At 39.8% G+C, this 27,180-nt stretch overlaps 1 protein-coding gene across 1 annotated transcript in view; it reads right to left on the reverse strand.

Annotated features, from left to right (window-relative positions):
* The window catches only part of LOC146789911 (uncharacterized), a 3,228,338-nt gene that overhangs the window by 1,684,759 nt on the left and 1,516,399 nt on the right, over positions 1-27,180 (reverse strand). The gene's annotated exons all lie outside the window — the stretch shown is intronic.

The raw sequence follows: 27,180 nt of genomic DNA on the forward strand, positions 1-27,180 counted from the left end.
TAAACAAGACATACCTAAAGTGCACAATAATTATTTTCTCTCTGAGTTTTCTGGCCTTAGGACTATGTGCACTTTAATTCTGCTAAACATTAGTGAAGTGTCTGTGCTTTCCCATAAAATATTAGGCACCGTGGAAATCCATGTTTAGTCTATTTAACTTCCCTGTACATTCACTCTCAATGGAAACTAAAATGATCTATGGCATGGTATGTTAAATATCATATATGGGGTGAAGTGAGTCTTTATCCCAAACTCACATATGACAAAAATATGTGCTTGGAGGTGAAGTGAGTCTTTATCCCAAACTCACATATGACAAAAATATGTGCTTGCCAGGAGCACCACAGTACTCAGACTGGGTTGCTATTTAAGTGCACTGTATTGACACAAGGCAATAAAAAGTGCCTTAGCCATGCAGGAAAATCCAATTGTTATATAGTCACAAGTCACTCCTAATATATGCTTTGAAAGCTCAAAATAAATGTTGCTAATATATAAATAGGACACACTAGATATCAGGGTTAACACACTCTCACGGTGAAATAAAACCCCAAAGACTATTTCACTGTGAAGGCCATGCTATAGTTTTCCTTGAACGTGCCTAGATGGGAATACAATCTCTATTTCCTGTTTACACTTGGGGAAAATTATGGAAATATGCTTCAAAGTTATGTCCCACTTAATTCTGACAATCCAATTTAACAGTGAAATCAGAGTTCTGATAATGAGTGGAAAAATAGCTTTGCAAAAATACACTTTAGGCTGCCTCAGACAGAGCTTGCTTAAAATGAGTTCTGTCACTCATCACACCTCAAGGGCTGGCTTATACATCCTTGTGTGGGATATTTAAGGACTCTAGCTCTTAGGACAATAACTTTCCTCTAAGCCCAGAATGATGAAATAGGCACTGATTGCTGATCACTTAAAAGGGTTAACCACCAGGGAGTGGAAAGGAACAGTTGACAGAACGAAGGGCAGATTTAGCTCTATCTCTTTTGACTTGGAGTTACTAAATAGGGGTTTTCCTATTTATTTTAGACACAACTACAGCCTGAACCACGGAATGAATTTTCACCAAATTTGGCACAGAGCTAGATCTTGGTTCAGAAAAAGTGCTCTTTGTAATTTGCTGTTCAGTAGTTTTAGTTATTTAAATAAAAACATTTATGCATATCAAGAGAGACAGATCCACCACCGATCTGGGCAGATTCGCAGATCCATCAGTAATGCCGTGATTGGCTGGCCGCAACCTGAGAGGAAAGTTGTGGCTGCTGTTTTGTGCAATGGGACATGGTTCCCAGGGGAGAAAATAATATGTAAAATAAAATATCAGAGGTCAGGGTAGAGGTACCCTGACCCCATGGGACAGACTGAGTGGTCTATGAGGGACCCCTCATTGGCAGAAAATCATCAAAAAATATTTTTTTAGCATGAGGATCTGCAGATCCACTGGGATCCGCGCAGATCCTAACAGATTCTGGTGGATCTGCAAATCCAGACCCCAATTTACACAAACACATATGCCCACTGACAGACCCAAATACCTAGTCAAATACCCACTCACATACCCTCTTACACACCCACAGAACTGCTCACACACCCACCCAAACATCCATACAGCCACTCACACATCCACTCACATGCCCATAAAACCACTCACACACCCCTCACAGACCTACAAGTCACTCACACACCCACTCACATACCCACTCATGCAACCAATTACACACCCAAACACCCTCAAAGCCACTCACACACCCACTCACAGACTGACACAGCCGTTCACACATCTGCTCACCCACTTACACACCCACACAATCAAACACCCCCAACTCACAAACCCATAAAGCCACTCATAGACCCATGCAGCCACTCACATACCCATATAGCCACTCATACACCCACACAGTCACTCACAGGCCCATGCACAGGCAGTGATACTCTTTTAGAAACTACAATAGCATAGGTGTGTATTAAATGTGTTCTTTTTTTAGTATTGTATGTGTGCAATATAACTGGCACACCCCTTATTTGTCATAGGATTTGTGATGGATTCCTCGGATCCATAAAATTAATTTCTTCAAAAAAGACTTTGTGCATTGCATTTATAGAAAGACCACATATGTTACCTAAACTTAATTTTAAAAAAATGTTTTTAAAATATATAATAAGAATGAATGTGTAAACAAAATGTGTTTATAAGCTTGTGAAAACAAATATTAGGAAATTGAACTTATAACTCAAATCGTAGGACAATTCATATTTTTTTTAAACTGTGAAATTCACTTAAAAACTACAGTTTACAGTGATATTGTAGCTAGGACATAGACTTAAAAAAATAACTTAAAAATTCACTGAAAAAATAAAAGATCACAGGGATGTTATAGTTAGATTCAAATTTTACACTTGCAAAACCATAGAAATTCAGCAGTTATTGTCGTCTCAAGGAACTATAACTTTCGCGCTAAGGTAACTATAACTTGCGCTCTTGGCATGTACTGCTAATTACCCCATATATTACATCAGTCATGACATCTTTTATGACATCATTGATAATATCACTGTAACATTTGCAGTGAAATTATTGATGAGAAAACTGTGCATGGTGGGCGCGCGAGATAGAGTTACCTTAGAACACAAATTATAGTTACTTGAGATAACTATAGTTGCAGATTGTCTTTGGTTTTGTGTGTATAAAATCTGAATCTACCAATAACGTCCCTGTAACCTTTGCTTTTTCAGTGACTTAGGTTATATTTAGGTCTGCTTTTCCATAGAAAGAGGTTTTTTTTAGGTTGCTAATAACATTAGCCCCATTTGACATATCTTCACAAAACTTTAAAAAACGTTCATTCACCTTAGCTCCTTCCTGGAAAGCTTTAAGGTGATCCGTGAAGCAGGGGCCGAGAAAAAGTGGTCCCAAAATACAAAAACCCCATGCATTTCACATAGATTTTTTAGACAAGGCTACGGAAAAAATACTGAATGGAATTACAACAAATTCACAGGAAGCTAGATCTTGGTACACAAATTATTCTTTTTATGATTTAGTGTAAATCCGTTAAGTAGTTTGAGAAATTAGGGTTAGGTCTGCAGGAGTTCCACAAGTTCACTAGAACGCCAATTAAAGAATGGAGCCCTCTGAGGGGTTCAGATTTCTCCAGAGTCTTCTTGCTCTCTCAGGAGCACGAGACTCCTGTGCGTCCTGCAGGAGCAAAAGCTCTGATTGGCTTGCTGTTGGAGGATTGGAAATTATATGGTTGCCATTACTGTTTACTGAGAACAATTGCAGGTGTTGTAGAAATGAAGTAAACACACCTATATAAGGGGGAAGGAGAAAGGTATCCTGTTCTCTTAGATTTGGAGAGGAGGAATATAAGGCATAACTACTGTGATAAAAGTAAAGGTATATTGTTTTTTTTTTTATTGTGATCTCGAAGGACTCTTGCACTATTGTGAATAGTACAGAGGAGTAAGTGAGCCATCAATACACTCTACTAGGAGAAAGAGATATTATTCCCCTTATCATTGAGAGGAGGTGTGGAAGATACAAGTACAGTGAAGACATTTTTTTAAATTATTTTTTTAAAACATGTTACAACCTCATAAGACCCTTCAGGGATCGTGAAAACCAAAAAGGAGTAGGTGAGCTTTGAATACACTCTGGCAAACAATCAATCAATCAATCAATCAGGGATTTTTATAAGTGCACTACTCACCCATGAGTGTCTCAAGGTGCTGACTGGGCAGCTCCGGTCAGTCGAGGAGCCAGGTCTTGAGGTTCTTCCTCAAGATGTGCAAGGTGGGGGCATGTCGGATGTCGATCGGAAGCTCATTCCAGGACTTTGCCGCGATGTAGTAGAAGGTTCTCCCACCCATTCTTGCTCTGTGGATAAGCGGGGTTTGGCGAGGTCGGCTGCTCGAAGGTTCCTCTTGGGTACGTGGAAGGAGATTCTGTCATTGAGATATTGGGGTCCGGTGTTGTGCAGGCATTTCTAGGCATGGGTTGGTATCTTGAAAGATACTATCTTCTCAATGGGCAGGTGTTGGGTAATGTGTTTGTGTCGAGGGATGCAGAGAATGAGTCTGGTTAAGGTGTTCTGTATGGTCTGGCGTTTGCAGAGCCGAGACTTGTTGATCCAGGCATAGAGGTTGTTTCCGTAGTCCAGTCTGCTGGTTATGAGTGCGTGGGTGATGGTCTTTCTTGATTTGGGGGGATCAATGTGAGGGTCTTTTGGCAGATGCAGAGGGTGCTGAAGCAGGTGGAGGCGACAGCGTTGACATGTCGGGTGATGGAGGAGTTGAGTACGATACAGAGGTTTTGGGTGTGGTTCGTGGGGGTGGGGGGGCTGCTGAGGGCACTGGGCCACCAGGTGTTATCCCATGCAGAGGGGGAGGGTACGAGGATGAAGACCACTGTCTTCTTCGAGTTGAGCTTCAGGCAGCTGCTGCTCATCCAGGATTCGACATCCTTCATTCCTTCCTGGAAGTTGAGCCTGGTGGTGATAGGTTCCTTGGTGAGGGAGAGGATGAGCTGGGTGTCAACGGTGTAGTTACTATGCTGAGTCTTTGCTGTCTGACAATGGCGGTGAGGGGGGCCATGTAGATGTTGAAGAGCATGTGTCTGAGTGACAATCCTTGGGGTACTCCGCAGTTGATTTCTGGTGAGGAAGGAGCGGAGTCAGTCGACGGTGGTTCCCTGTATGCCGGCGTCGTGGAGTCAAGCTGGGAGTGTGTGGTGGAAGATGGTGTCGAAGGCTGCAGAGAGGTCGAGTAGGATCAGGGTTGAGGTGTGTCCTTGGTCAAGGAGGGTGCGGATGTCATCTGTGGAGGCGAGTAGACCAGTCTCAGGGCTGTGGTTGCTGCGGAATCCAGATTGGGAGGGGTCGAGGATAGAGTTTCCTTCAATGAATTTTGTTAGTTGGACATTGACGGTCTTCTCAGTGACCTTGGCTGTGTAGTATACAGTGTTAGTAGAGATGGCATTTATCAGTGCCTACTGGTTGCACATAATGGTTTGGGAAGAGTTCTTAGCAGAGAGGGAAGGCTCTCCTCATACTCTTATTATGTACAGAAATCGTACAATAGAGTGGTTTCAACGGAGAGCCAAGTCCCTCTGCACATGCTACTAAAGACACCCATCACATTAGAGAGAGGTCTCTTCGGATAGGCCAAATACCTCCATATACTTTGCTATGTACACTTGTTATACCAGAGAGAGGCAGTTGCGACTACTCGAAGGAGTGCAGCGGGGCAGTAGGGTGGGGTGGGGCGGGGTAGGGGAAGGGTGGGGGGTAGTAAACTCTGGCATACGGCCCACCAGAGTTAAGTACATAAATTGATGGACGGAATGCAGAACAATGTCATATATTCACCCCAGTACAGAGATCTGGGCCTAAATCCATCGTTTTTTTGCTCACCATGCCATTCCAGTTTAGACCCAGCCATATGCAAATCAGTCTTGACCCTGCACCCAATGGGAACAGACCAGCCCGAACTGCCAGGCCAGGTCCTCCCTGGACTGGAAACACGCATCCTAGGACCGGTTTTGGGCTTTCAGCCCTCATCAGCTAGGATAGCTTGACTCCAGTGGCATAGAGAGCACGGGACCCACGTCTGGGCATACCTGTCCCACTCGGGGTGACAAATGCAAAAAGAACAATTGATGGACAGAATGCAGAACAATGTCATACATTCACCCCAGAACAGAGATATGGGCCTAAATCCATAGTTTTTTTGCTCACCATGCCATTCCAGTTTGGACCCAGCCATATGCAAATCAGTCTTGACCCTGCGCCCAATGGGAACAGACCAGCCCGAACTGCCAGGCCAGGTCCTCCCTGGACTGGAAACAAGCATCCTAGGACCAGTTTTGGGCTTTCAGCCCTCATCAGCCAAATAGCTTGACTCCCGTGGCATGGAGAGCAAGGGACCCACGTCTGGGCATACCTGTCCCACTCAGGGTTACAATTCATATTTTTGACATTGGAATAATGAGCCAAGGGAAAGAAGTCAATGTTTCTACCCTGGCTGGTTGAAAGAGTGTCCTCAGGACTAAGTCGCTTGGCTTAACACCATTGCGCGTGTAAAATGGCTAGTATAATACTTCATGTACAATCAAATATAACCATCATAAGTCGGGTCCAAAACGGGGCCCTGGGAGGTCCGCCCTGTGAAGAGATCATCAATGCGATCCAGCTACCAAATTTCTTATGGTGTAACCCAACAGGTGTCACGACCTCGCAATTGATCATGTCCAAGTGTATGGAAAAACTACTCACAGACTTAGTCAATCACTGCTTGACTTCAGTAACTTCCTTGAAGCAATATTGAATCTAGTGAAGGTTCTGCACATCACATGCTCTCCAACAACCTGCCATGACTTTTATGTTAAAATTGAAAAATAATCCTTATACTATATTAGTCAAATTACGTTGAATGCAGAAGTTACTGACTTAAGGTGTGAATTTCACCTACTAAAAGTTGGCCACGTCACGTTGTATACATACATAATACTTTGTATAGTCTCAGTGGGTGTAAAAGGTTGTCCTTATTGTATATGAAACACTACTATGCATACTTGTCATTTAAGCGAGAGGTTTGAAACGAGGGCAATCCCTCCTCACACCCTACTATGCACACTATTCATCCGATAGAGGGTCTCACAGAGGGTCCAGACCCTCCATACCCCCTACAATGCATACTTGTCATTTTAGAGAGGTGTGAAAGGAGAGGGCAGTACCTGCTCACACTCTACTATGTACAACCATTATCCAAGAGAGGGGTCTCAGTGAAGAGGCTAGTACCTCCCATATACTACTATTTCCCTACAATTATGGTGCGATCCTGCAAGAGTTTTGCAAGAGTAACATGCTAGATTCAGGTAGTGAAGCTTGCTGCATGAGGTTTGTGCGATCCTGCAAGCTGCTCGTGAGACCCGCATGCAAAATTACTGATCCTGCCAAGAGGTGTTTTATGATCCTATGAGATTCAAGTGAGGTTGTGTAACTCTAAAAATCTTCATGGAATCAGCTTTTTACCTTTTATAGAGATGTTAAAAGTAAGTGTATGGTATGCAATGTAGGTGCATTTACCTGCTTTGTTACTTTGAACTGTGTGTAGTATGATTTGGATGATCTTGATGAGTTTCTCAGACCACATAATTTAACTATAGCAGTTATGAATGATAACATTCCTGATTCAATGTGTTGTATTGATTTTGCAAATGTTTCTAGGTAGTGCAATCACAGAGTTGATGGCATTCTTTAATTTATGTGTGAAAAAAAGAAAACATGCACCATTTGAGGATGTGGAATTTTCAGGAGAATGGAGTAACACATTAGCGGTGCACTAAACATAGATATATGAATGGGGGTGTAAAGTGTTGAGAGCCAAGTCAGAAGTCTTCATTCGGTTTTGAAAACAAACCATAAAAGCACAGAAATATAAAATATAAGCATACGAGAAAAGAAAGAAGTAAAAAAGAAAAATTAAAATTATACAATAATTACCTTTGCATAAAAACATCGGCATTCGCACAATGTGACCAAATAAAATTATATTCAAATTAACTGAAGTGAGACAGCGCATTTGAGATATATAGAGCAAGTCATTTTGCATTGCTTCAGATAATTATCCATACATTCAAAGGGTAAAATAGAGCAACTCCAAACAGTGCAATTAATTTTCCTCTGTTAAATGTTAAGAAGATATGATGTATCAGTTACAGTACTATTAAGTTACTGATAGGTGTAACCAATCGGTTATACTTCACTAAATAGTGGCTCAAGAAATGTGTGCAGTTATTTTCCCACAATTTGCCTGCTTATGAACACAGAGGCCATATATCTATAGATAGTGTTCCACACTGCATCAGTTTGAAGTAGCTACAGATAAACCAATTACTCTTTGAATTTCCAGATATTTAAACTTTTTAATAGTGGTATCAAAATGGGTTTATGCTGATCTACTTACAATTCACTGACAAATAACCTATGTAATTGTGACTGGGATACTGTGGAATTTCATGGGCATGGAGACAGATCTTTAGTGGTATATACATTCGAGGAATATAACACAAAAAAATGGGCCATTCCCAACCTTAATCTGGTCAGATAGAATCTTTGCTTTCGTGGAACCATAAGGAGATATGGCTCAAAGGCAGGGTGGTACTCAGTGGAAGGTATAGTATAACCAACCTCTTCTTCAGGTCAGCCTTCCACTGCTTCTCTATTACGATCTTTAAAAGATAATTTTTCACCATCATTTTGTCAGGGAGGCTGATAGACATCGGCTTTTCAAACAGATCCACCCAGCTAATGGTTTGCAGATCATCTCTAATGTGCGCAAGCTATTTGATCTTAGGAGTCCTTGCTAGTTTAAGGCAGTTAGCAATCACTGTTTGGTTCAAGGTAGCTTCTGGTCTTGACCAAACTGACAGTGATAGGATGGTGTTCTCCAACCTTATCGAATACCCCAAATATTGGTGGCCCAAGGAGCACTATTAGGTAGGGAAAGTAATCAACGCAAACAATGTATTTTCGCTCATTTGTAATCTGGAATGGTCCCCAAGTCGTAGGAGACAATCGGTAGCGGCCTAGCTTTGTAAATTGTAATGACAGGTTCGAAGGGCAAAGACCCTAATTTAGCAGTGAATTTTAACAAGGAAGCTATAGCTTGTTCAAGATGTGTTTCTCTTATGCTCCTTAGATGGTTCCAGGGAATCGTACTATTGAACGGAACCCCCAGGTAGGTGAAGGTGTACACATTTAAGTCAGTGCCATCTTTAAGGAAATGAGTCAACCTCTTCTGTGGACAACTGCAGACAATGGCAAAAGATTTTGTATTGTTTGGTAAGAGGCCTAAGTTGGTCATAAATGTCACAAAAGCATCTAAAAAGTTCTGCAGGCCCCAACCTGCTCTCGCAATAAGAACACAGTCATCCGCGTACATGAGTATTGGTAATGGACGGTTCTCTACTGTGGGCGGATCAGTTGTGACACTTATCTAATCTTTCTCAAGGTTGCTAATATAAAATCTAAAGAGGAATGATGCCATCATGCACCCCTGCCTAACACCCTTACTGATCTTTCTGTAGGGGGCGCATTCCCCACTTGGTGCAATCTAATACTGCCCTCAACATCTGTGTTCAACTGGGTAATTAAACTGACAAAGATTTAGAGAATATAGTGATGAATCTTTTATTCTCCCATATCTAACTTTAAATGTTTGGGTTATTTTGCCTTTTTGTATTAGGAAAATAGAAAACATAGATTGTTGAAAAGAAAGCTACCATGTGAAAAAATATATGGAAGCTTAAAACAAAACTTGTTCACTTTTAAAGAAACAGTGAACAATAACTTTGCGTTTTTTTCATTTTAAAACTTGAAACATGGGGAGAAAAAGTAAAAAATACAGCAATATCTCATTCAAACCAAAAAGGAGGAAAATGTGGAAAAATAATTGTCTAAAAAAATACTGCATAGAGGGGAATTTGTGTTCTTGCACATGCTTGTCTTTTACAGCTCTGCTAGTCTCTGATGAAGGCACAGTGTCTCCAGGCATGGTGTCTACAGGTTGAAAGGAGGTAGAAGCACCTGAAGAGCTCTCAGTTCTGCCGCACAAGCTAACTCTACCTGAGCTAGCTTTTGTGGATATATAAATCCTAAATGCCTCCACATGCCCGTAGTTCTCAAACTGTACTGTTTCTTCATACTCCCCCAGATGAACTCCAATTTACAAACTTTGCACATGACAAGCTTTGCTGAGACTTTTTTTGCCACTTGGCCTCATAAAAAAAACTTCCATATCAAAGATTCTTTGGCAAGCTGAGGTGCTGCAACTGCGCTAGACTGCTCATCAGAATCTGATAAAGACACTTTCCCTTTGCCAAAACAAAAGGAATTGCAAAAGGGAATCAGAGGAAGCCATTAAGGCCTTTCCACACCAAGATTCAATAGGCCAAAATGCAAAAAAGATGAACTCTTCCCTTTGTAAATACAGACATCTATATGAACCAATCACTTGGGGTGTGTTTCCTATTGTGGACCGCTTGTGGGAGTCTAAAAAGATTCTTGGTTAATATGTTGAATGGAAAATTACATAATCAATTTTTCTAAGTTAATCAACATCTCTAATGTTTATTCAGAATTACAGGACAAACCCTCTTAGTAGTTAATTCCAAATATACGATCTTGTATATGGTTCATGAGAGCAGAACAGGAAGCACATCCCCTCAGACTCCGAGCAGGGCTTGTGTGTTTGACGCTCACAAGATTCATCAATTTGTGATAAAATGAAATAAATATAATAAACATATTTAAATGCCTCCCTTATTATAGATTAGTATTAAACAATAAGGGGCTGATTACGATGCGGGTCGGACTGCCACCGACAGGCCTTCGCTGGCAGTCTGAACGACCAACAGTTTTTCGGTCCAATGCTTGGATTAAAAATCCAGGTGTTTGGTTGCTAAATGGTCAGGAGGAAGACCACCACATCCAACAGGATCAGTGATCCCATCCGGGTGGCGGTTGGCATCACAATCCTGAATGGAAGCGGTGTTGAGGCAGGCACCGCTGTTGAGATTACGTTATCCCTTTCAACAGTTTTTTCATGTCAGAAAGACCACCATGAAAAGGTTGTTGGAAATTGATTTTGGGCCCCCAAATAGGGCCCCGTTCCATCATGGGCAATTGTAAAGTTTCTGCGATGCACCACCATGCACTGTGTGCCCCACAGGGTTCATGGCATATGGTGCATGGAGGTGCATAAAGTGCTGCTTTACACAGGTGCTCGTGCTGCAGCCCTTTTCCTGAGGTGCAGCACAAACTGCTGTGGAAAGGAGCACTTTGCGACTGCCAGCATGGAGGTCACATCATAATATGGCAGTCGGACTGATGCCTGCTTGTCTCTCCTATTATGACCATTGCAGTAGCAGTGGTGGTCCAACCAGCCGTTATTGTAATCAGCCCCTAAGTAAACACATGAATAACAACATAAAACAACAATACCTTAAAACACATTTTATAACTCTATGATCTCACAAGACTCCTGTGAGAGAAGTGAAGCACTTTAAAATTAGACTTACATGGTCAAAATGAATAGAATACATTATTGCAAAAATTAATCACTCTTTTTGTGAATATAATTAGGGCTCCTGGTCTCCTGTTATTCTTTAAGACATTTCTGTTTGTATTTATCCATATTTTTTTGGTGCTAATTTCATCTGTATTTATACATTTTTGGGGGGTTTTGTGAAAAAATGAAACTGAAACGAGTATATTTCTACATTTATTTACCATTTATTTAACAAATAAATATATACTCATGCCGGAATGTCTGACAGGTTTCAGTGTTATAAACACACTCAGATGATAAAATATGGACTTATAATAAACCATGCAGATGTTAGTATCAAGGTTGTGCATATCTAATGCTCTCTAAGAAAAATCCTTTATTTTATAGCCCTCTCACATTTAAATCGACACAGGTATTGACCAGGCAGTCATGACTGACAGCATTTAGAATCACTCAAAAAGCAACCCAATTTTCCTATTTTACCCACACTGAAAAATAAATACAGGCAGGAAAATAAATGGTTTCTGTCTGTATTTATCGGTAAAAATCAGAAAAATGGAAAACAGGGAGCCTTAATGCAAAAACACATACCAAGCACTTGAAAAGTCGTCCATTAGATTATTAATGAACATGCTGGAAACATCTCTCAATGTGCTAGTAACCAGAAATGAGGAGATGGGCAATCTCAACTGGAATATTGACTTATTACATTGTATCATACTCACGCTTCATTCATTAGAAAGATTTTGCAAACTGTGCACCCTTTCCTGTAATGTCACAATACAAAGCCAATGCCTTTCAAAATGATGTCTGCACACAGGATATATTCTTCAGTCATTCTACCATATATGGATTAAAAAAATAATGAATTTACTTAAAAAAAAAAACTGAAATGCCCTGGAAAAAAACAAAGGTTACAGTGATGTTATAGTTAGGTTTTATAAAAAGATCTGCTTTTGTTAAAAAAAAACTTTGAAATTCACCAAAAAAAACGAAGGTTGAAATAACGTTATAGTTAGGTGAATTTGTCAATGACAACATTAACATTTTGAACTAAACAAAACACAGAAATTCACCAGTTATAGTTAGCAGTCTTAACTGTAACTTGGGCCCATGTCATGCACTGTTTATGATCTCTCAAATGACATCACTCATGATATGTTCTATAACAGTATTTATGACATCACTGATGACATCTCATATGGCATCATTGATGACATCACTCATGACATAATCCATGCTTCTTTTATTCATATTGCTAAATAAATCGGTATAGCATTAGGACTCTGACAGTAAGTACAAAATAGCTCAGAAGAGCATGAGGCATCATTAATGCCATCACAGAAACAACTTCCTTACACATAGAAAGCATGGATTATCTGCCACATTGATCCAATCCCATATACTTCGCAGGTAGCGTAATTCACATTAACAGTCAACCACAGGTATATGGAAAACTTTAATTGCATACGGTGTTCAATCTGTATACAACTGTTAAAAGAAAATCAAGTTCCTAAAAATACTAAATGTCTGCTCCAAAATGAATGCCTTCTATGGAAAGCTTTATCTCTAATTGAACCCCTAACAGTCACTGAACTACATTTGCAAATGGAGTTCATATGAGTAGAGAAGTTGGTTTTGTAAACAGTATTCATTCTATGCAGAGAGTTTTCTGTGTACTACACTGTTTGTAGACAGTACATTTCTCATGAGATAAAACTCTACAGAGTGTTAAAAACTATCTACTTAGAATAGTGTTCACTATATGCAACACTTGGCAAGAAAGACACTATTCTATAAAAATGTTTACACTACCTGCAGCCTTCATACTGTGGTGAAAACCTTATAGATACACTGTCTTCAGAATGCAAAACAAGCTCATGTACATAGCTTAGTACATGGTGAACACAGTTTTCTATGTAACGTAGACATTGTAATGCTAAGAAGATTCTGTCTAATAACTCAAGGTTGCGTACAACACTAAGTATGTAGAATCTCTGCACCATTGGAAACTTTTTCTACAGAGACTAAAAACTTGTTTGGAACATGTTTAAGACAAGGTTCCAAACCTCATCTGCAAACTTATATAATTGGTTCAATACCTGCACACAGCTATGATTAATTTGGAGCTCGAGCATTTTGAAAACACACCCATCAGGTGGACATTATATAGATGGTCTGATAAGGGGGGCAACATTGTCCTGTGGCCTATGGACATGTATCATAAAGAAGCAATGACACAACTCCAGGACATCAATTGTTATTGCCATATCAGCTCCACACACTCTATAGGGGTGAAAGAACGATTTCATACAGCTCTGTATGAGTGGAAAAGAACGGGACTACTATCCAAAGAAGAGATGGAATTTTTGAAGAATGATTATCCTGTTACACCACAATTATACCTCATTCCAAAAATCCATAAAAACTTAATATGCCCCCCCGGAAGACAAATCATCTCAGCGATTGGGGGTCTTTTTGAAAACACTAGCAGGTATATTGATTTTTTCCTTCAACCCTTTGTTCGGAGTTTGCCAGCATACATTGGAGACACTGGAGACTTTTTGAGAAAAATTCTAAATCATCAATGGAATGACAGTTATGTTTTTTTGACACTCGATGTACAGAGTCTATACACAAGTATCAAACACAAGGACGGTTTGAATGCCATGACTTTTTTCCTAAGTAAGAGAGCATTGGAATTTTACCAACATACAGCCATGCTATTGGACATGGCAAAATGGTGTTTGAATAACAATTTCTTTCTATTTGACAGGCTGTACTATAAACAAATTCAAGGAACAGCCATAGGTACTTGCTTCGCCCCCAGCTATGCTAATTTGCATATGGGCTGGTGGGAGGAGCAAGTACTCATGACCCAATACCCAACAGAAATGTCAGAAAACATCAAATTATACACAAGATATATTGATGATATCTTTATTCTGTGGCAAGGCACTGAAGAAACTGCCATTAAATTTGTTCATGATCTAAACAATAACGATCTAAATTTAAAATTCACGTGTACCACTAGTAAGGAGGTGATTCAATTCTTAGACTTAGAATTGTATACTGATAATGGAACTATAGAGACAAGATCTTTCAGAAAAGTAACATCAGGGAATTCCATCCTACACGCGAGCAGCTTTCATCCAAGCAAACTCATTGAGAGCATTCCTTATGGTGAATGCTTAAGAATGAAACGAAATTGCAGCTCAGTCACTAGCTTTAATCAAGCAAAGGAAGGACTCTTTAACAGACTCAGTAACAGAGGGTACAACAAACAGATCTTACAAAAGGCAGAGAGTAAATGTGCCAAAATCCAGAGAGCAGAGCTACTAAAATCAGATACAAAAACATCTACTTTGACACAAGATTCCCATAAAAAGACACCACCCAGACTCATCACTGGCTATAACCTCTACCACAATAACTTAAGACAAATACTAATGAGGCGTTGGCCGTTAGTGCGTAGTGATCCGGTAATAGGGGAGATATGCAAAAAACCTCCGCAAATTACATTCAGACGTGCTAAATCTATGCGTCAAGAACTTGTATGTAACTCCCCTCGACCAAATGCAAAAATAGAATGGCTGAAACCACAAAATGGATTTTTTAAATGTGCTAAATGTAAGGCATGCAAGTATGGTAACAACACCCGCAGTCTCACTTTACCATTTAGAAACACCCCTTTTGAAATCCGCAGCAACTTTTCATGCAAAACAGACTTTGCGGTCTATGTCTTACGGTGTACCTGCAATAAATTTTATGTAGGCAGTACCATCCACCAGGTACACATAAGAATTCTGCGGCACCTTCGTGCCATTAACAATGACGATCCAACATACCCAGTGGCACGACACATAAACACTACACACAGTGGTAGAAGTGAAGATCTTTCATTTTTTGTAATAGACAGTGTCCCAAAGAACATCAGGGGAGGAAACAGACAACTGTCTCTACGTAAACTAGAATCGAGATATATAATGTTGCTAGACAGTAAAATCCCAAGAGGTTTAAATGCTGATGAAGCCTTAAGTGTGCATCTGCAATGAATATTGTATATTTAAGATTGTATCCTATATATTCCAAGGGTTTTCCACTTTAGTTTTTAGCCCACTTCACCAACACAGGCAGAGCCACCAGGTATGTACAACAAAGTTTGGTTTTGTTCTTCCCAATCTGCAAGAGTGGTTCCAACAACTTTTTAGTCACATGTAATCACAACCCACTAGGGTATAGATTCAAAAATAAAAGCTGTTCTCTATTAAGTTAACGGCAAGCTAATACATGACAACAATCATGTTTGAATTTCAAGCTTAAATATGTGAGGAAACATAAACAATGTTTGATTTTGGTTTTGTTTTTCCTATTCTTCATGTGTAAATGTGACCCTTTCTATGTCCATGAAAAACGATTGGGTAGTCATGACAACGTTGTATTTAAAGAAGACAATGGCTTCATACCTTTGTTCAGTGACCAAGGCGGCAAGACCGTCGAAACGCGTTTGGCCTTTAGTTGTGAATAAATATTTCTCTTTGACGAAATCTCCCACGGTGTCAGCGCCTCTTCAATCATCGTTTGAACTGGATTGTCGAATATATATATATATATATTTGGGCTGTAGTTGATCCTATGGCCTCGTGACCACATGGTAAATATTGAACTCACCTGTGAGCAAGGCGTGGTGACGCCGAAACCGGTCAGGACTTGAGTTATATATATGCTGCTTCAGACGAATAAAGTCTTGTGTTTGCACAGAAGTCGGAGTGGGGCTTTATTTTTGAAGCAAAAAAAAAAAAAAAAATATATATATATATATATATATTTATATATATATATATATATATATATATATATATAACCTACTGGCGGTCGCCAGTAGGTAGTTATAGGTAGGACCTATTTTCCATCCATAGGAATTCTGCAACACTCGCGAAATTTTCCAAACTTTTGGCAAGTTCCGCACCGCTCCTACCCTGAAAGTTTTGTGGTGATTCATCAAGCGGGGGCCGAGAAAAAAGGTGGGTCCCAAAACGGGTTTTCCCCATGCAATTTCCCATAGGATCTTTTGTCGCAGCTACAACCCGAACCGCTGAACGGAATGACACCAAATTTGGCAAAGAGGTAGTCCTCATTTCAGACTCGTGCCTTTTGCATCAATGGTGTGAATCCGTTCAGTAGTTCCTGAGAAAATTAGAGTTAAAAGTACATAAATATCTATGGCCGCGGAGGATCCGTGGACCATACACGCACCGTACGCGCACCCTCCCCGAACCGAGCGCGCAGCCTCCCGATCGCGCGCTGAATGCTAATTGGCTGTCGAGTGTCTCTCTACATTTGAAACCAGGAACTGTTGGCGGCCATTTTCTGCCTCGGTAGAAGCAAGGCTGAAGAAGCAAGGAGAATAAGTGTGTAAAAGATATAAAGGGGGCAGAGTGGAAATACTCTGACCCTCTAGAGGTGCTTAGGGGGTCCCTGAAGGACCCCCTGGGGCCCCCTTTTTAAAAAAAACTGCGAAATGCGCGCACAGTGCGCACATCCTATCGCGTTGGGTACGCGGATCCATGGAATTTTTTTTTAAAAAGACAAGAAATCATTGGTTGTATGACTACTTTGTACACTGAAAGGTAGGGTGTATATTTCTGTTTTATAAAGGTATGATTCTTATTGGTTAACAAAAACAGATTGTAAGGAACATTATATATGATTAGCTGATATGTTGAAAAGTGAAGCACACTTCCTCTCTTGTGTAGGAACATTGTGTGCTGAACTTCTGACCTGTGTGCTCAGTGCAGTGTTCCATGACCTGTTTCTATGGTAACAGGCAGAAGGCAGATTGGGGGAAGGGTTGAAATGTCTTTCAGTTGGAAAGGGTTGAAATGTTTAACCAATAGAAATTTGTGTTTGCTTTTGAGTTTATGTGTGAAGGATTGTGATTTGATGTTTACATGTATATGTGTGGAAAATGAAAGGGAAACTTTTCCATTCTTTGTTTTTGCTGAGAGGTGCACAGTGCAGAGATTCTGTAAAAGAAAATATGGTGAGTGACTGATATACTTCTTAATCTACAAAACAACTTGAAAGATGAGTTATTTAATTGTGAGGGGATGTATGTAGACTATTTTGATTTTAATCAGACTAATGTTTTTCTCCTGCTAAAGTGTAGGAAGTACTTTTTTTTCTCTACAATCTTATTGACAGTGTGTGTGCATGTAGAAACCATTCTGTGATTAGCATTTGTCTTTTTCATGTGTTTGCAGACAGATAACTGTGCAGTTTTTATATTTTGGTAGAATTAGAAACCAGTCATTGTTTATGAATTTGTGAAATGCGTTATGTTATGTTTCTATACTAAAATGTAGTACTTCTTCTAGATGAAGAAATGTGTTTTGGTATAGTGCAAGGGATAGTGTTGTTTGTCTAGAATCACAAAGTGAGTATGTGTGCATTTGGGAACCACTGTGAGAGAAGCATTTGGTAACATCGTGTATTTGCGGACAGATAACTGTTTTAACCTGTCATGATGTGAAGTTTTAGTAGCATTAGAAGTCAGTTATGGCTTATGCTTTGATTAAAGGAGTTAGGCTTTGACAGAAAAGTGCAGTCCTGAAATATGTAGATTGTGTGCAGTTCCCTTACCACTTGCACTGTAGTGAATGAGTATTGGTAAACTCCTAGGGAACAGTGGTGGTTGTCTAGAATCACATTGTGAGTTAGTGTGTATTTGGGATCACTGTGAGAGAAGCATTTGGTAACATTGTGTATTTTCTGACAGATAACTTTTTTAAAACCTGTCATGTTGTCAAGTTTTAGTAGAATTAGAAGCCAGTTTTTGCTTATGCTTTTATTAAATGAGTCAGGCTTTGACAGAAAAGTGCTGTCCTGAAATATGTAGATTGTGTGCAGTTCCCTTATCAGTTCCACGGTAGTGAATGATTTTTGGTAAAGTCCTAGGTATAGTGGTTGTTGTCTAGAATCACACTGTGAGTCTGTGTGCATTTGGGAACCACTGTGAGAGAAGCATTTGGTAATATTGTGTATTTTTTTAGCAGATAACTCTTTTAAAACCTGCGATGTTGTCAAGTTTTAGAAGCATTAGAAGCCAGTCTTTGGTTATGCATTGATAAAATGATTCTTGCTTTGACACTAAAGTGCAGTACTGAAATATGTAGATTGTGTGCAGTTCCCCTCCCACTTGCACTGTAGTGAATGAGTTTTGGTAAACTCCTAGGGATAGCGGTGCTTGTCTAGAATCACACAGTGAGTCTGTGTGTATTTGGGAACCACTGTAAGAGAAGCATTTGGTAACATCGTGTATTTGCTGACAGATAACTGTTTTAACGTGTCATGTTGTGAAGTTTTAGTAGCATTAGAAGACAGTTATGGCTTATGCTTTGATCAAATGAGTCAGGCTTTGACAGAAAAGTGCAGTCCTGAAATATATAGATTGTGTGCAGTTCCCTTACCACTTCCATAGTAGTGAATACGTTTTGGTAAACTCCTAGGGATAGTGGTTGTTGTCTAGAATCACACTGTGAGTCTGTGTGCATTTGGGAACCACTGTGAGAGAAGCATTTGGTAACATCGTGTATTTGCTGACAGATAACTGTTTTAACCTGTCATGATGTGAAGTTTTAGTAGCATTAGAAGTCAGTTATGGCTTATGCTTTGATTAAAGGAGTTAGGCTTTGACAGAAAAGTGCAGTCCTGAAATATGTAGATTGTGTGCAGTTCCCTTACCACTTGCACTGTAGTGAATGAGTTTTGGTAAACTGCTAGGGATAGTGGTGCTTGTCTAGAATCACACTGTGAGTTAGTGTGTATTTGGGATCACTGTGAGAGAAGCATTTGGTAACATCATGTATTTGCTGACAGATAACTGTTTTAAAACCTGTCATGTTGTCAAGTTTTAGTAGGATTAGAAGCCAGTCTTTGCTTATGCGTTGATTAAATGAGTTAGGCTTTGACACAAAAGTGCAGTCCTGAAATATGTAGATTGTGTGCAGTACCATAAACTCCTCTAGAGTTGTGAATGAGTTTTGGTAAACTGCTAGTGATAGTGTTGCTTGTCTAATATCACACTGTGAGTCTGTGTACATTTGGGTAAGGATTGTGAGAGAAGCTTTTGGTAACATAGTGTATTTGATGACAGATAACTATTTTAAAATCGGTCATGTTGTCAAGTTTTAGTAGCCTTAGAAGCTATTCTTTGCTTATGCATTGATAAAATGAGTCAGGGTTTGACACTAAAGTGCAGTACCACGTACTATCCTATTCACTGTGCCAGAACTGAAAATGTAAAAGTTTTACCCAGGCACTAACCTAGTAGTAGTCTGATGATTTAGTCAGTTTCCAAGTCCTCATGTTGTGAACCATACATTATCACATAGATTGTTTCAAATGTCTATGCAGTATGCATCCAGTCTTCTAACATACTATACACTTGTCTTTCACATTTTCAATTCGCTAGTCAGTATCCATACACTTCCAGGAAACACCCTGTAACTCCCTTTGCAGTCCTCTAGTGACCCATTCAGCATCATTTTCTAATCCATTCACTGTGCGAAAACTCAAACACTTATAAATTCACCAAGATACTATCTTTGCAGTACTCTAATCATTCAGTCAGTGCCTAAGTATTCATGCACTGAGCCAGGCGTTAGCACATGGACTGCTTCAAACCCCTATCCACTATGTATGCAGTCTTCTAACCACCTAGACACTTGTCTTTCACACTTTCAATTCCCTAGTCAGTATCCGTACGGTCCAGCAAACATCCTGTCACTGCCTTTGCACTCCTCTAGTGACCCATTCAGTACCAAGTACTAATCCATTCCCTGTGCGAAAAGCCTACCACTTATAAATTCACCTAGGCACTCTCCTTGCTGTACTCTAATTATTCAGTCAGTACCCAAGTAGTCATGCAGTGAGCCAGGTCTTACCACATGGACTGCTTTAAATGCCTATTCACTATGCATGCAGGCCTCTAATCACCTACACAGTAGTGTTTCACACCTTCAATTCCCTAGTTAGTATTCATACACTTCTAGCAAACACCCTGTCACTCACCCAGTGTGTCTCCATATAGTACTGTAATCATTTAGTCAGCTAGCACGTAGTGTTTTAGTGAGGTAGGCTTTAGGGCATGAACTGCTTCAAAGTAGTATGCACTATGCATGTGGTGTTTTAACCATCGTCACACTTGTGGTTCAGGGCTATAGTTTCTTAGTCAGTTTTTATATAAAATGTGTTTGTACAGTAATGGAATAGTATAAATTTCAAAGTTATTAATATACATGTATTTGTGATTCTTTTTTACAGGTACAGAACAGGAGTGTTTCTCATCTGTTTGCACTCTTCTCGTGCAAGATTGTTTGGATGAAGGGTCCTTTTGTGTCTCATCATACTTGCTGTGCCGCTCGAGTCTTTTTTGTTAGGATCCCCTCGTAACATAACTCTTTTGAAAATCTTGCGCGTGACAAAGGTGCCATGGGTCTTTGTTTGCCCCTCGAGAAAAGTAGAAAATTTCCACATCACTGAAGGAAAACGTTGTGGGCGTGGTGCGTCCTCCAAAAATTCATCCTTAGATTTGGTGAATATTTTAAAGCGACAACATTTACAGTTTTTGTAAGTTAAACTTTTAAAATGTTGTTAGCTGTAAGCATTTTATATGTCTGTGATTTGTATCTTGTGGTATTTTGTTGAGAATAGCATGTTGTTGTTTTTTTTAACAATCTTTGTGATTGTTTTTTTTTTGCCCGCTGTTAAGTGATGAGTACGATTGAAATCACTATTTTTAGTGAAATATAATATATTCTGAGAACAGCAAAAAAATGCAAAAAAATTACTTTGTGGAAATTATGCTGTGTTGTAAAAAATGTATTGTTACATTTTATAATTTTTTTCCTTTTCTTTCACAGATAATTTTTTTTAAAATAAGCAATCTTTAAGAATTTAGATTGGAATGAAAATGTGAAACAAAAAATGTGTACCATTTTTTATTCCTATTACTGTGAAGGTAAGTTTAACTAAGTCTCAATATACAGAATGAGGAGGTATGCAAGAAGCTACAAAGTGGAAACATGTTTCTAAAAACACTCTGTTTATACCTATGTAGTTTTGAAATCTGACCATAATCAGATATCATGTGACCTGCAAAAAAGAGATTTGAGGGGTTCATAATATTTCCTATTTTAGCTATTGAAGGACCACAATTATTTCAATCATTCTACTTTGAACATCTTTGCAGACAAAACTCTGTGCTTACCTTTTATCATTCGCAAGGAATTTTAAAAACGGAAATATGTCACTTTTTGTAACATAGTTATTGTGTAAGATACTCTTTCATATTTATAAAGAGAGGAAAAGGCACTCTGTGTACTTCTTATACTCCATGTAAATACAACCTCATTTTGTTTTGAAAGGGTGTTCTATAAGTGTTGTTGTACATGATTGCACTGAATACTCATAGAACAAGACACATGTCTAGATTTATCAGAAATCATAAATCTCAATATGTGTGTGAATGGTGCACCATTCTAAAATTGGTGTAGGAAAGCACAACAAGGAGAATTGTTTTCATTTCTCCACATTTTTATATCTTCAATGCATGCTGAAATGTTCAGCATACATTGAAGGAGAAAAATGCATTTTCTCATTGTTTTTGTGCAGGAAGGTCTTCCTGCAGAAAAACAAACAGCACATGACACAGATATCCTTGCACTATGGTGCAAGGGTGCCTGTGTCACCACATGGCTGCAGTTTAAGCAGCCGTGCAGACAGAAGCATAGATTTGCAACATATTTATGTACATATGTTGCATCCCTGTGCTTCGGAAGTACTACAGCACACTGCAGTTAAAGAGGTTACTGTGTGATGCTGCAGCACTTCCTCATACTTCTGCACTTATACATTCACCATACGCTATTAATGCATTCATTCAGTCAATTACGTACTACACATACATTCATCTAAACTAACACTAACAAAGAAATTTAGCTCTTTTTTTAAACCACGAAAGTTAGTTCTTACAAGAACTTTTTTTTTTCTTCTTTTTTCTTTTATAATTTTTTCTGGGGTTTTCTGAACAATTTTTAATTTTTGGGGGTTTTTCTGCAAATAAAAAAACAAAAAACAAAACAGGAGAAACCAAACAATGAACTTCAGGGAACAATAACAAAAAAACAAAAAAACTAGCAAATGTGACTTTCTTAGCGGCGGAAGATCAGATCGATCGACTCAGTGATGTCATTTGAGATGTCATCAGTGATGTCATCAGTGATGTCACTGACCATGTCATGAGTGATGTAATATGTGACGTCATCAGCAGTGCATTGCGGGGGCGCGAGTTATAGTTAGCTGAACTAACTATAACGGGGGAATTTCTAGGGTTTTGTACGAGGGGAAATGTCCAGCTAACTATAACACCCCTGAAACCTATGGTTTTTTCAGTGAATTTCTAAGGTTTTTTAAATGCCAATTCCTAACTATAACGCCCCTGAAACCTTTGGTTTTTTCAGTGAATATATATATATATATATATATATATATATATATATATATATATATATATATATATTCACTGAAAAAACCATAGGTTTCAAGGGCGTTATAGTTAGCTGGACTTTTCACTCGTACAAAACCATTGATATTGCCCCGGGGAACATGGGTAGCTATTGACGGGCACATTTAATATACACGCACACCAAGCCATTCAAAGGGGATTCAACAAAAATTCGACCAAACTATGCAAGAAACCCCCCTCACAGTTAGTCAAGTCAAAGATCTTTATTCGGAAAAAAAGACATCCATAAAAGTACATGTAAATCACAACAATCATCCAATAAAAACAGTAGGATAAACTTTTAAAAGCTAATAAAAAGCGGCTTAGTTAGTCTTATAATGTAAGCATCTTAAAAATGCGGATATCATGACAGTAACAATAATTCTACGATAAATGTGCAATATGATTTAGGCTAGAATAGGCAACAATTGAAACAATACACAGCTAATTAGCTATGACATGTGCAAAAGAAAAAGCAACCACTAGTGCAAATATGCAATGTGCAAACTATGCAAGAATGAAGCAAACTTATCAGACCGTGTTCATTGTTGCTCGGGATCGTACAGCGGATTGAAGAAAGCGACTAACTCTGAGGATTACATCATCAGAGCTTAGCATCAATAAATCTCTAAATGCCAGATTAAAATCCAACAGAGCATTCTTTCTAAAGTACGGGATTAGGTAGTGTTTGGTATATTTTATATAAAAACCACAAAAGAACTTAAAATGCAACAGGCTTTGTTTGCCACCTAGGTTACAGGGACAGCTTAAATTTTCCAAATTTTTGTTAAAGCCTAAAGGGAAGCTAAGTGGATTTTTAATGCTCCCGTCCCTGAACCGAAACAACAAGCTCCTATTCCATTTACCCAGTTTTTTTTGCAGGTAGCCCTGGGGCATGTTGTAGGGCCTACCGCATGGTTCCAAGAGGGGAATGTACCTTATAATAGCCGGCTTTACATACTCGGTTATTTCCCTATCTTTGCGGTACAGGTCGTACAACGCCCTTTTTACTGAGTTCTTATGCGTGCAATCAATAATTTGAGGTGATAAAAATAGATGCCCCTTCTCCACGCTTACTAAGCTTTTCTCGACTGCCCTGAGCCAGGGTATGTGATTAGCCCGCTCACATTTTAAGCAGTCCGAGATAATATCACGGGTCAAAGAGGCGGCAGAGTTCTGCCATATTTTCAGCCAAAACAGGGCGGGTCTGCATCGTATAAAATCCTCTATATAGGGGAGATTCAATTCCCTATGGCACACGTAAGATGGGGCTGAAATGACCCCCCCCAGAGCCTTCCTACAAAATCTGTTCTCTTTGGTCTGTATGTTAGTGCAGTTCGAATATCCCCACACCTCTGCACCATAGGTTCCTGTCGGTAAACATTGAGTTCTGTAAATTTGTAACAATGGTGTGATGACCTCGGCATGTTTCGGTTGGCGGAGGGTGATTATGGAGTTAGTTGCTTTGCCCAGTTTGTTCCTCCCCCAGGCGACATGAGGCTGCCAGGATCCAGAGTCGGAGAACAACAGGCCTAAATAGGGAAAAGTGCAAGTGCTTTTTAAAACATTGTTCCCTGACATGATATGACGAATTCTATGTTTCTTTGGGCCACAGGACATTATATAAGATTTATTAAAATTGGTACATAAGCCAAGGTCGGCCATATATGAGACGAAACCTGATATTAAAGTGCGCAGTGCATTGGGTGTGCAGCCCATAAGGACCGCATCATCCGCATAGAGGAGTACAGGGAGTGGTTTGCCATTAATGTGCGGGACGTCACTGGTTAGTTTACACAAATAATTGCTCAATTCATTTATATACAAGATAAAAAGCAGGGGGGCCAAGACGCAGCCCTGTCTGACCCCCCTGCCAATTAAAATGTCACCAGAAACTTCACCATCATTATTTATTCGAACGCGGGCTTTCAAATCACTGTGTAGGTGGGCCAAAAAATAAACCAGAGATTCATCTAAACCATAATTCAACAGAACTGACCATAAACAGGAACGATTAACAAAATCAAAAGCAGAACTTAAATCCATAAACCCTAGATACAATGGGGATTTTTTGGCGATGGTGTATTTGGCCAATAATAGGTTTAGATTTAGGCATTGCTCCACAGTCCCTACGTTACTTCTAAAGCCTAACTGGCACGGGTGTAAGATCATATTTTCCTCCGCCCAGGTTCTAATCTTGTTAAAAATAACCCTACCTAAAATCTTCAGGGTGTTGTCTATTAAAGATATTGGGCGATAACAACCAGGGTCGAGTCTGTTGCCTTTTTTAAAAATTGGCACGATGATGCTGTTAGACCAGGTTCTTGGGAGTGGGGTATGGGATAAGTTATTAAAAATGTTGCACAATAGAGGTGACCAAAAGTCAGGCTCTGATTTTATTTGGTCGATGGATAATCCATCGGGTCCAGGTGCTTTGTTCCCCGCACTTTGTGAGATGGCATCATCCACCTCCATTATAGAAATGTTCAATGCCGTGAATGGCTGAGAAATTACCGTGGAAGGGTGCGGTGCAGCATAAATATTTGAAAAATGGTCCACCCACGCATCCCCTGATATATTACAGTTTATGGGGGTGATATTAGATCCAATTGATCTCAAGTTCTTAACCTCGCTCCAGAACCCGGCGGCATCTCTCAGTGCCGCTGTGCGCACAAGGGATTCCCAATGATCTTTTAGTAGCTCTTCAGATCTTATTTTTAAAGTGCGCTTTACCTCAGTCTCCTCACCAGAGACTGGTCCCGTGGTTCAACTATAAGGGCAGCCCTTAGTTCCCGATTTGCTTTGGAACATGAGGTGTCAAACCACCTTGGGTTTTTATTATTATTGGCTGGGGCTGGTTTAGAAATCTCCTTTTTTATGGCCATAAACAGTCCAATGAAGGCCTCAACAATGTCATGTCCAGGACTATCAGTGGATAAACAGACAGACACTAATGAAGGGTGCATCTTGATGATGCGAGCTAGAACCCCCTTATTGTCAATCCCTTTCCAGACCACCCTAAGTTTGTCTGTTGACGCTACTAAGTTTTTTGCCCCAATTTCTCTGTGATTCCCCTGTTTTTGATAGATTTAAAACTAGTTAAGATGGGGTAGTGGTCACTGTATATAACAACCACAGCCTCTAATAAAAGGTCCACGAGCAGGGAGGATATAAATACGTAATCTATTGTTGTTGAGCTCCCACGCCCGAAATAGGTGGCCACAGGTTCTTTGTTTGCAGCGACATTTGCCTTCTCCATAACATTGACTAAATCCCGTGTGGCTAAGTGATTAAGCAATTCTTCCCCTCTTTTACAAGGAGGGGTTCTGAGGTGAATGTGTGCATTAAAATCGCCTCCTAGACAAATACCATCAAGTTTACCATACTTTTGACCGTCTACAATTTCATCAATAAAATCAAACAATCTTATAAAATTAGTGTTAGGATGAGTTGTGAAGTCATTGTTATAAAAATTAATTAAACATAACTTTTTCCTACTGGTATAAATCAGAGCCTGGAAGTTCATATCGTTGGTTTGCAGGGATTTAATTTTATCTCCTGCCCTAATCTTAACCCAGATAGAAAGACCCCCGCTAGGTCGACCTATTTTCGGGATGGGTACAGTTTGATTGTAACAACTATAACCCTCGTAGAGCAAGGAATTAGTACACCAGGTTTCCTGGAACATTAAAATGTCAAAATTGATAACCCAGTCTGTCCGGTCCCTAATTTTCATTTTCGCATTGAGACCGGCAATGTTCCAGCTCAGGATTGTCAGATTATCGGACAATATAGGGGTGACGGTGGCATGGGCGGGTATTTTAAAATGGGATGGCGACGCTGGCGCTCTGATGCCATTACACACCATTGTAGTGGAGCAAGTTGACGATTCACCCACGGGACCAGTTGTATTCAAGTGATCGCTAGTTGCTATATCTGGGAAGATAGCTGGTGGTCAGTCCAAGGTCCCTGACTCAGATAATACACTGAATCTGTTATACAGTGGATAGGGTGGTGGAGCTGGTCTAAATGGTCTCTGAGGTGGCCTATAGAAGTAACCCAAAGGCAATGGGGTTACAGCAGTTGAAGGGCTAGGATAGATGTTATTGCTACTAAGAATGAATTTAACTGTAGTAGGGTGTCTGAAATTGATTACAATGCAATCTCCAGTGATATTCTTAAATAAAGGGCCAACCCAGCTCACCCGGCGGACTGACAAAATTTCACTCGAGATGTTAGGATCTATCCCTTTATGTTTAGTCAACCAGTCAATACACTTGTTATTCAACTGGACCCAGGACTCACCTTGTCCCTCCTTAAGTGGTGGTACACCCGCCAAGATGAGAACATATGGGCAAGCATCAGGGGGCAAATGAAGGGCCGGCCCCAGATGTTTTATGGGCCTAGTAGCAACAGCTTGGCCCTTATCTGAGCCAATGTTAGTTGGGGCCCCCAGCTTCGTGATAGCCAAGGTGGATCCGCCCTTAGAAGTACCAGCAACCACACTAGTGGGGCAAGGCGGTCCAGCTGCTACA

The sequence above is a fragment of the Triturus cristatus genome, chromosome 10 (assembly GCF_964204655.1).
Source record: "Triturus cristatus chromosome 10, aTriCri1.1, whole genome shotgun sequence".
In the NCBI taxonomy this organism is placed as follows: domain Eukaryota; kingdom Metazoa; phylum Chordata; class Amphibia; order Caudata; family Salamandridae; genus Triturus; species Triturus cristatus.